Here is a 12065-nt window from a genome sequence, read left to right as displayed (position 1 = left end):
TTGATCTAGGTCATACCTGAATGGACTAGTGGTTTTCCCTACTTTCTCCAATTTAAATCTGAATTTGGCAATACGCAGTTCATGATCTGAGCCACAGTCTGCTCCTGGTCTTGTTCCCTAATACTCTGAATTAGGCTGTTTCAAATAACAGCATAAGCGAACTAGTAGTGTGTGCTCAGTTGCTCAGTCCTGTCTGACTCTTTGTGGCCCCATGAACTGTAGTCCACCAGGCTCCTCTGTCCGTGGGATTATCTAGGCAAGAATACTGGAGTGGGTTGCCGTTCCCTTCTCCAAATAGTCTCATCTTATTGTTAAGATTCCAGGCCCAATTAAAAAGAATGAAATAATTCCATTTGCAGCAACATGGATTGACCTAGAGATTGTCGTACTGAGTGAAGTTAAGTCAGACAGAGAAGGAGAAATTTCTTATGACATCACTTATAGGTGGAATCTAAAAGGAAATGATACAAATGAACTTATTTGCAAAACAGAAACAGACTCATGGACTTAGAGGATGAACCTGTGGTTACCAAGGGAGAAGACTGGGGAGAAGGGGTAGTTAGGAAGTTTGGAATGGGCATATGTACATTGCTGTATTTAAACTGAATAGCAAATAAGGACCTGCTGTATAGCACAGGGAACTCTATTCAATGTTCTGTGGCAGCCTGGATGGAAGGAGAGTTTAGGGGAGAATGGATACTTGTGTAGGTATGGCTGAGTTCTTTTGTTGTCAGCTATGTGTCAATATAGCTGGTTCCAAATAGGAACAACAGACTGGTTCCAAATAGGAAAAGCAGTACGTCAAGACTGTATATTGTCACCCTGCTTATTTAACTTATATGCAGAGTACATCATGAGACGCGCTGGGCTGGAGGAAGCACAAGCTGGAATCAAGATTGCCAGGAGAAATATTAATAACTTCAGATATGCAGATAACACCACCCTTATGGCAGAAAGTGAAGAAGAACTAAAGAGCCTCTTGATGAAAGTGAAAGTGGAGAGTGAAAAAGTTGACTTAAAGCTCAACATTCAGAAAACTAAGATAATGGCATCCGGTCCCATCACTTCATGGCAGATAGATGGGGAAACAGTGGAAACAGTGTCAGACTTTATTTTTCTGGGCTCCAAAATCACTGCAGGTGGTGACTGTGGCCATGAAATTAAAAGATGCTTACTCCTTGAAAGGAAAGTTGTGTCCAACCTAGACAGCATATTAAAAAGCATAGACATTACTTTGCCAACAAAGGTCCATCTAGTCAAGGCTATGGTTTTTCCAGTGGTCATGTATGGATGTGAGAGTTGGACTATAAAGAAAGCTGAGTGCCGAAGAATTGATGCTTTTGAACTGTGGTGTTGGAGAAGACTCTTGAGAGTCCCTTGGACTGCAAGGAGATCCAACCAGTCCATCCTAAAGGAGATCAGTCCTGGGTGTTCATTGGAAGGACTGATGTTGAAGGTGAAACTCCAGTACTTTGGCCACCTTATGTGAGGGGCTGACTCATTGGAAAAGACTCCGATTCTGGGAAAGTTTGAGGGCAGGAGGAGAAGGGGACAACAGAGGATGAGACGACTGGATGGCATCACTGACTCGATGGACATGGGTTTGGGTGGACTTAGGGAGTTGGTGATGGACAGGAAGGCCTGGCGTGCTGCAGTTCATGGGGTCGCAAAGAATTGGACACGACTGAGCGACTGAACTGAACTAAATGTGTCCATATAAAATAAAAAGTTAAAAAAAATTCAGGCCCAATGTCTGAAGATACTCATTTTCTTTTCTCCACAACATCTATGTGTATACCTTAAAGCACATATCAATAAATGGAAACAAAAATTGAAATTCAGAGAGAGAGAGGTCATGAAAGGCTGTAGGTTCTAAATATTGGGCCTTGAAAATGGCAAGCAGAGAGAAAGAAACAGAACAAGGGTATCAGTGTCCTTAGCTTCTGATTTATTTAAAATTGAGCTGACTTGGGAGCATGATCTAGTTCTTCCTAGTCTACATTTGTCCTACAAATGTTTCCTGTGTTTAAAAAAAATGGGAGGCATCTTGGCTGGGTATATGTGGGGGAGGGTGGTGGAGGATAGCATTTGCAGAAGGCTTTCCTTTCTGCTTTTCAGTGTTTTGCAATCTGTGTTATAGTTATTAAGTGTTGATATGCCAATCTCATTTGCTGTTGAAGTGAACTGTTTAGAATGTTCATCTTAATAGTTTAACAGATTTTTTTTTTGCCACTGCACTTAGTTATTACCCAAAATGAGAATCCCTAGTAAACTCATATGTAATAATTGCAGAAATATGTTTTCAACAATCTCTCTAATCTATAAAACAGATATTTTATTCTGTCACAAGTTTTCTATTGATGTGTATTTAAATCTTTTCATCTCTAGTGAATATTTAATTGCTGCAAAGTTGAAAAATTAAAAATGGATGGAAGATTTGATTTTGTCAGAGTTAAGCAAAGGCATGTATATGACTCTGGTTCATTCTATTCTTTGAGAGATTTTAAAATAAAACATTTGGAGTAAAACTAGACTATTTGGATTATTTCCAATCAAAGGTTCATTTTTTTTCCATTGATTTTTGGCATGTGATGTCCATGATTGGGAAAAGGAAAGAATAAAAAATTTCTAGCCCTCCATTTGAAACTGTATGGACCACTAATGACTATACTGATGAGAATTTGATCACAAGGATGTGGATCTGCTTAGAAGATAGTAGCCCATAAAGTTTACCAGTTTCAGCCCTTTATCAGCCTGATTTCAGTCTCTGGGCAATTAATTCCAATTTTCTCTATTTAAGAGGTCTCTCTAAGTGAGACTCAGATGCAGAAGCTTCTTCTCTGGAACTTTTGCCATCTGGAATAGACTCTGTACATTTTTACCCCTTGTTTCAAATTCTAGCTGGGATCAGACACGTCTCCCTTATTTTATGTCCCTTATCTTTCTGGGTGTGTTGAATAAGTTCCCACAACTCAGCAAATGACTCCAACTTGAGTCAGGTCCACGTGCTTTGGAGGTAACCAGTCCAGCACCAGCCGTGACCCAGAGCCCCTGTGCAAAAATTGCTGGATAGTTTAGGACTTCTCCTTAGGAAGCATTCCTCTCTCAATATTTCTGGATAGTTAGTTAATAGGATGAAATTTGCTTAATAGGAATTAATGAAAAGGCTTTGTAGAAGGGTCATGATAACCAAGAGTTCTGCTGTGTCTCAGGCTTCCAGGGTGCTCTAGTTATTCACATATTAGAAGATGTACCTGATTCACTCTGAGCCTGCTGATGGCACTTCAGCTTCTGTCCTTTGTCACACACTCATCTCTTGGATTTCCTCTTGTATGTTTATCAAGGTATAGTTTTTTTGCAATATCCTGTTAGTTTTTGCCATGCAACAAAGTGAATCAGCTGTATGTATACATATATCCTCTCTCTTTGGGACCTCCCTCCCATTTCCCCCCAGTTCCACCCCTGCAGATCATCACAGAGCACTGAGCTGAGCTTCCTGAGCTATATACCAGATTCATACATTCTTATCATCTTTTCCCTCCAACCCTATGACCAACCTTGTTCCTCATCTCACAGTTACCTGGATACTTGCAGCCTGAGTGCTGACAAGCTTCCCAAAGATGAGAAATGTATATATGTCAATCCCAACCTCCCAAGTCATCCCACCACCCCATCCCCCACCACGACCACACGTCCGTTCTCTATCTGTGTCTCTATTCTTGCCCCGCAGATGGGTTCATCTGTACCATTTTTCTAGTTTCCCCATTCAAAGTCAGAAGAATGACTTTGAATGCACTTTCAGCTTTTCCTCTCTGTGGCCATCCTGGGTCTTCTCCTGTTGTCTCTCTCGGCCATTCCAAGTCCATGCATATTTCACAGGGATATTCTTGGCTTTTGCTGGTGAAGACCTTCACCTCCTGCCCAGTTGTACATGTATCTCTCTTCCACGTGCCTTCTGGAGCCTCAAGTCCTGAAAAAACATTTTAAAATTGCCATCTGGCCATATTTTCTTTCTTCTTCTTCTTTTTTTTTCTGAGCTACAAATCATCAGAATTTACTGTCCATCCCATTTATGATCACTCGTCTCTGTTGTAGGGCTTCTCCATGAATGCACACGTGTCTCACCTCAGGAGGTTGGTGAGGAGCAAATTCTGTGTGTTAGCCTGGCCTGGCCCCAGTGGTGTTCCAGGTGAGGCAGGTTCTTCTCATCCTGGGACCACTCTGAGAGTAGCAATGCTTTACAGTTCTTGATTTTCATTCATTGGCAGCTGCATTAGGTTTCCAGGCCACCATAACAGTACCACCACCTTGGTGACTCAAAACTGTAGAATTTATTCTTCCACAGATCTGGAGGCTAGACCTCCAAAATCAAAGTGTCTACAGGGCTATGCTCCCTCTGAAAACTGTAGAGGAACCTTTTCCTGCCTTGACCCAGCCTCTGGTGATTTTCTGACAATTTTTGGTGATCCTGGGTTTGTAGATGCATCGTTCCAGGCATATGGCTATCCTTTCCTGATGTGTCTTCAACATTTGTTGTTATTGTTGTTCAGTCACTAAGTCAGGCCCAACTCTTTGTGACCCAATAGACTGTAGCATGCCAGGCTTTCCTGTCCTTCACTATCTCCCAGAGTTTGCTCAAACTCATGTCCACTGAGTCAGTGATGCCATCCAATTGTCTCGTCTTCTGTTGCTCCCTTCTCCTCCTGCCCTCAATCTTCCCCAGCATCAGGGTCTTTTCCAATGAGTCAGCTCTTTGCATTAGGTGGACAAAGTACTGGAGCTTCAGCTTCAGCATCAGTCCTTCCAATGAATATTCCAGGTTGATTTCCTTTAGGATTGACTGGTTTGATCTCCTGCTGTCCAAGGGACTCTCAAGAGTCTTCTCTAGCACCACAGTTCAAAAGCATCAATTCTTCGGTGCTCAGCTCTCTTTGTGGTCCAACTCTCACATCTGTACATGACTACTGGAAAAACTATAGCTTTGATTATATGGACTTTTGTTGTATCTGGCTCTGTGCTCACATTTCCCCTTTTTATAAGGACACCAGTCATATTGGTTTAGAGCCCACTGGAAGGACCTCATTTTAACTTGATAGACTATATGAAGACCCTTTTAGTAAATAAGGTCACATTCTGAGGTATTAGGGGTTAGGAATTCAACATATCTTTTTTAGGGAGCCACCATTCAGCCCATGAGATGTGTACTTCCCTCCATCCCAACCAACTTTATTATATTTTTTCTTAAATAGAATTCAGTACTTCAACCAACAACTGAAACATGAGAAACTATGGATCTTTGACTTAGAATGGGCTTCCCTTGTGACTCAGCCGGTAAAAGAATCTGCCTGCAATGTGGGAGACCTGAGTTCGATCCCTGTGTTGGGAAAACCCCCAAAGAAGGGAAAGACTATCCACTCCAGTATTCTGGCCTGGAGAATTCCATGGACTATATAGTCCATGGGGTCACAAAGAGTTGGACACGACTGAGTGACTTTCACTTTCACTTGACTTAGAATGGGCCAGGGAATGTGTAGATGTGGTATCACCAAGAAAGGCACTGTAAGATAAGAATATTTAAAAAGAAAAAAAAGGGCTTTCTCGGTGGTTCAGTGGTTAAGACTCCATGCCCCCAAAACAGGAGACATGGGTTCAAGACCTGGTGAGGAAACTAAGTTCCCACATGCCACATGGCATGACCTGAAAAAATAAAAAGCAAAAAAAGGGGCCCTGGTGCTCTGTTCTTCCAGGGTTTAATAGTAGGAAAAGCATGAACCTTTGAATAGATTAGTTGTGAAATTTGAACCCTGACCCATGACTTATTAGTTCTGTGATTTGGGGGACAACCTACATGCTTCTGCCAAACTTGTTTCCTTATAAGAAGAATCAGTATAATGACACTTGGCAAATGAAGCATGGTTGAAAGAATCAGTAAGGCTTCCAAAGCACCTGGCAAGTAGTAGATATCAAGGATATATGATCATTAGTTTTGTACAGTCTGTATTCTGAATGTCCCAGCAGAACTGTCAATGGCCCCAAGCCAGGTCACCCAGTGGACTACCCCACCCCCTAGGGCTGCCAGATCAGCTTGCAGCAAGTCACTGCTTTTCTCTTTCCTCCCCAAACCACAACAGTGATTCAGAAAAGCAAAAATGACAAAGAAACTACTTTTCATTGTGTTTCTGTGTGACTTGCCATCACTGAAAGGTGGGGAAAATACTGTTTTCTCCAGTGCTTCTTCTAGGTTAACATATACCATCATTTTCCTTGTTGCATTCACATTTTTTATAAATAATGTTCCCTAAGTGAATGCCATAGAGATTTATTTCCATCCTTTGATTATTGTTTGTGTGTAAAGATGGACATATGTAATGTGGCTGCTGCTAAAATGAATGTAGCAGAACTCACTAGAATAGAAGCCATTCACTTTGATTTTTGGATGTAAAATGACATTATCTGTCACTAGTCCAGCATTTTTAGTAATCTATGTTAAAGATAAGATTTTCAAAGTAGAATTTGAATGAAAAAAACAGGAATAGTTGAGGAGGATATCCTATAGTTGCAAATTCATTTGTTTTCTAGCTGTCTGCGAACTTTACACTGCAAAAGAAAAAGTCCGTGCTTAGGCTAGATTGGGGTTCCAAGTTGAATTTGGAACAAGTATCATTTGTTTCTTATGTGCCAACCACATTAGAGCTTACATATCCAAACAGTAGGGTATGTGACAATGGAAAACTTTGTCTTCACGTTTCTGTTAATGTTAAGGCAGACATTCCTGAACTGGCCTATTATTATAGGTCCATATAAACTACAGTGAACTAAGAGAATATTGAGTGTGCATGGGTGAGTTGAATAAGCAAACATTACACAAACATTACAAATACATATATTTCTGTATTATTTTACAATTGCCAAAGGGGAGGTGGGAATCTTGTTTTTAAGGAATCAGGGCAGAAGTTTTTTTGAAGATTATTTGATTTTCCCCTCAAAAACATCTAGTAAGGGTGGAGGGGTTCGAAAAACCTCTGAGCAAACTGGTACTCCAAATGAGAGTTTATTTGAAGTGAAGTGAAACTCAGTTGTTTCACAAGTAAAACTCGGTTGTTTCACAAGTAAAACAGGCCTAAAGCAATGCACAGGGCATTCCGAATGCTTGCATCTGGTTTGATTCAAATGGTTTCACATTCGTGGAGTTTCAAATGAAAATAAAGTTCACAGCAAAACGAAATGTTATTTAAAGCACGTGAACTGGAGCCAGTGAAAAAATTCATCCTCATAACCGCAATGTTTGAAGTTCTGCTTGGTAAGTCATTTTTCGGAGAAGGTATGCAAAACCAGATACACCTGCATGCTTAGGTTAATTCTTGGGGTTAACTTAGGTCAGCCTTTCTATTCAGTGTCTCAGCAAACAGTTTCCTAAAATTTTCTTTCCTCTAGCATCTATTTATGGAGTTTCTATTATGTATGAGATTTCACCATAAGTGTGTGGGTGCTACAGTGATGGCCTGTGGAGCATGAAATTCATGCCCTTGAAGATTTTACACCCTAGTGGTAAAGATAAAAACACATGCTTTTAAGTGGTAGAATAATTTATTGAGTATTAAGGGAGCTGTTAAAAGAGGGAGAGGAAGTATAATTGTTGGTTCAACTCCTTAAACCAGAGAATGAGAAACACACTGTTCTTTGCCATGTCTGGCCCCTCTTGGGACTTCTGTGTTGGGGCAAAGAGGATTATCATAGCTGTGAAAAGCCCAAACTTGCTACTTTGCAGGGTTTGAGGGAGAACTCTATCACAATCAATCACAAAGTTATCTCAGTAAGGCACCCCTAATAGGCATTGCTGCTGTTGTTCAGTCCTAAGTCATATCCAACTCTTTGCAACCCCCTGGACTGTAGCACACAAGGCTTCCCTGTCCTTCACTCTCTCCTGGAGTTTGCTCAAACTCATGTCCATTGTGTCAGGGTTGCTATCTAACCATCTCATCCTGTGCTGCCCTCTTCTCCTTTTGCCTTCAATCTTCCCCAGCATCAGGGTCATTTTCAGTGAGTTGGCTCTTCACGTCAGGTGGTCAAAGTGTACTAGGGTTCTCAGAGAATCAGAAGCAACAGAGATATATAAGAGAGAGGAAAAAAAGAGAAAAAGAGAGACAGACAGACAGACACACTAAGGGATTTAACAAAATTGGTTCACATAATTGTGGAGGCTTGGCAAAGTCCAAAATCTGCAGAGTTGGGTGTGGGGGGGAAGTGGACTGGAGACCCAGGGAAGAGGTGAGATCCAAATTCAAAGGCAAACTCCTGGCAGAATTCCTTCTTGCTCATGGGAGAGCAGTCTTTGTTCTATTCATGCCTTCAACTGATTGGATGTTCTTCACATTATGGAGAACAATTTCCTTTAATCGAAGCCCACCAATTTAAATGTTAATTTCCTCCAAAAACAACTTCACAAAAATATCCAGAATCATGTTTGAGTACAGATCTGGGCATTATAGCCTGGCCAAAATGACACATAATTAACCATCAAACCACCTGTGATGGTCTGGAGTAAATAGGGTGAAATGTGGTTTCAGCAAAGACTATACCCCCATGACTACCTAGAGAGAGTTTTGCTGAGTTTCAGAAGAAAATTAAGAGTTTTGAACTTACCTTTTCTGGAATATGGCACCCACGAAAGAAAAGATAGTTACCAGAGACTGTAACATAGAAGGAAAACATCGGTGAGATTTCTCAGTGTTTAGAATAGTACTAGCACGTACTAGATACTTAATATATACTGAATTAATAACTTAATAATTCACCTGGATGGAATGTGTTGAGTGTGGGTTGGAAAGAATTTCTCCAAGGGGAGATTGTATGTTTTGAGGGGAAAAAACTTTGCCTGGTACCCAGTTACCTAACCGGTGTTTGGGGGGATTAGGGAAAATAGACCAAATTAGCTTTTGAACAAGTGCTAAGGTTACTGCTCTTAATTCAGGTTAGAGGCTTGGCTCCATCTTGTTCTGGATGGGATATGGATCCAAAGTAAGTTTTCCCTTTGGGAAGAAAATAATTGTTTAGTGAGTTAGTAGATTAGATTAAAAGCTGAAGTACCTAATTGGTTTGTTTTTCCTCTTTCCTCTTTCAGATAGAGAAATAGGTCTCTTTGCACCAAGGGCAAAAAAATATTTTGGAAATGTTAGGGTCCACCAAAGATACTGTGATATGTATCCTAAGGGAAGGAGAGCAAAGAGGGATAGAGAAGTGAAGAGACCTTTCAGAATCAAGCTGAGGTGAGAGAAATGGAGAACAGTCAAGAATTAAAAGAAAATGAGAAGTAGTGGTTTTCAGAAAAAGCATGAATCCAAGTCCTTCTGGTTGGTTTTACCCTTAGGTAGCATACCCTAGAGGCTAGATCTCAACCACAGCTTGGGATAAGAGATCCACCAAACTACCACTGAGTGGAAACCACAAACGTCAATCATGGCCATGATCATTAGATGGTGAGAACCTTCTTTTTCATTTTAGGAATCCCATTAAGATCCTGGATTCTGGAGCCGCCCTGAGTTGGTAAGGGCTCCTGGGCTGTTTGAGATGAACTTGTCATCCCTGTGGATTAGATAAAATTTGATCTAAAGTTTTAAAAAATAGTAGATTTAAAGTTAAAAATTGGGTCTGCGAATGGAGATTCATAGCTACTATATTTATTAAACTACTCAGGAAAGAAAGCACTGGAGGAAGAGTGAAGGGCAAATGATGTCTTTAATCTGAACATCAAGGAAGACTGTGTTAAGAAATTAACATCTGGGTTTGCCTTGACGACCTTGGAAAAATGGGGTAACTCACTATTGCTCATCCTCTCTGGGTGGAAAATTTAGGTCTTTTTTTGGGAAACCTACTTTATGTCCTCTGACTTCTTGGAAGCAGCAGAGGCTTATAGGACATGGAACTTCACCCCACTGTCTCTCTTCATCCTCCATACTCTGTGCTCTGATGTTGTATAAGCCAGAGTACCTACTTTGAGCCCTAAATACAGTTGACACATACAATCTTTGAATTTCTAGGAACATGCCTTTTCTTTTCTCTCTTTTATTTCTCCTCCCTCTACCCTCTCCTTTCCTCTGCATTTTATCAGTTTAGCATGACTCTATTTAAAAAAATCTCTCTCTCTCCAACCTCAACATCAATTTTTATCATTGTGAACAACTAGAACTCTATAGCAGATTTAAGTTTTAGAATGGAAATTAGGTAATAGATGTATACAATTAAAAATAAACTATAGTATATTATGGATGTCCAAATTTTAAATATACTAAATAATATTTTTTAGATCACAAAAGAGTCAATTTAACAAAAGAAACAGTAGGAGGTGGTAAGGGATTCAAATGCAACAGGAGTTTAATGGTCACTACTGTACTGATGACTTTGAACCACGCATCTTAAAGCAGCCAGTGATACACAGTTTTACTTTGAAGTCCTGATGGTAGAAAGTTTATTGATTACAATTCTTCCAAGTTCTCAAGAACTTTGTAGACACCTTTGTCTTCTTACCTTCAGTCATTCAAACTTCTTGTAGTGTTAGGTAGTGAGTAGTTTCCTCTTTACATTTGTTAAAAAAAGACTTTAACATAAAGATCAAAGAAATTGTTCTTTGATATATTTTTTTTTAATTAGGAAAGCTTTATGTTTTTTTAAAACCAGACTTAACATTAAAGAAGGATTAATGTCAATAACTCAACTTTTCCAAGAAATTAAGAGAGAAGGAAACACTCTGAAACTAACTTTACAAGGCCAGTATTATTCTTATATGAAAACTAGATAAGGATACTACAAGAAAATAAATATACATGTCAATACCCCTGATGAATATAGATGTAAAAATTCTCAATAAAATTCTGGCAAACCAAATTTAACAGCACAGTAAAATTATCATGCACCGTGATCAAGTGAGTTTTATCCCTGTGATGCAAAGATGGTTTAACATATGGAAACAAGAATCTGATATACCACTTTAATAGAATGAAGGATAAAATATATGACCCTTTTGATAGATACATATAAAGCATTTGACAAAAGTCAATACTCTTTCATGAGAAAGCTCTCAACAAAGTGGGTACAAAGGAATATACTGCCAACTTTGTACTCAACCATGAAAATCTAAAAGCTTTTCCTCTAAAATCAGAAACAAAACAAATGTGTCCACTCTTACCACTCCTATTAAATATAGTACTGAAAGTCCTAGACAGGGCAATTAGATAAGAAAAAGAAAGAAAAGACATAAAAATAAGAAAATAATAAGTAAAATTGTCTTTGTTTGTGGATGACAATTATATATATAGAAAATCCTAAAATGCCAACAAAACACTATTAGACCTAATAAGTAAAGTTGTAGAATACAAAATCAACATACAAAACAATCAGTTGCAATTAGTTGCATTTCTATACACTAATGCTGAAAGAGAAATAAAGAAAACAATTCCATTTACAATAGCATCATAAACAATGAAATACCTAAGAATAAGTTTAACCAAGGAGATGAAAAGTCTATACATTGAAAACTACAGACACTGATGAAAGAAACTGAAGAAAACACAAATGAATAGGAAAATACTATATTTATTGATCAGAAGAATTAACATTACTAAAATGTCCATACAACTCAAAGTCATCTATAGATTCAATGCAATCCCTATCAAAATTCCAATGGCCGTTTTTCACAAAAATAGAAAGAAACCAATGCTAAATTCATATGGAACCACAAAAGACCCCAAATAGCCAAAGCAACCTTAGGAGAGAAGAACAAAGTTATAGGCATCATACTCCCTGATTTCAAACTGTACTGCAAAGCTATAGTAATCAAAACAGTATGGTACTGGCATTAAAAAAAAAAGACCAAAAGAACAGATTACATTACATTACAGTGCAACAGAATCCAGAGCACAAAAATAAACTGACACATATATGACCAACTAATATTTGGCAAAGGAGCCAAGAATACTCAATGGAGAAAATATCATCTTTCCAGTAAATGGTGTTAGGAAACTTGGATATTCACATACAAAACAATGGACCTGTAGCTTATAACACCTATA

This window comes from Giraffa tippelskirchi, chromosome 2, assembly GCF_054371585.1.
Source record: "Giraffa tippelskirchi isolate mGirTip1 chromosome 2, T2T-mGirTip1v1.2.pri, whole genome shotgun sequence".
NCBI lineage: Eukaryota > Metazoa > Chordata > Mammalia > Artiodactyla > Giraffidae > Giraffa > Giraffa tippelskirchi.
This window is presented reverse-complemented; position numbering follows the sequence as displayed.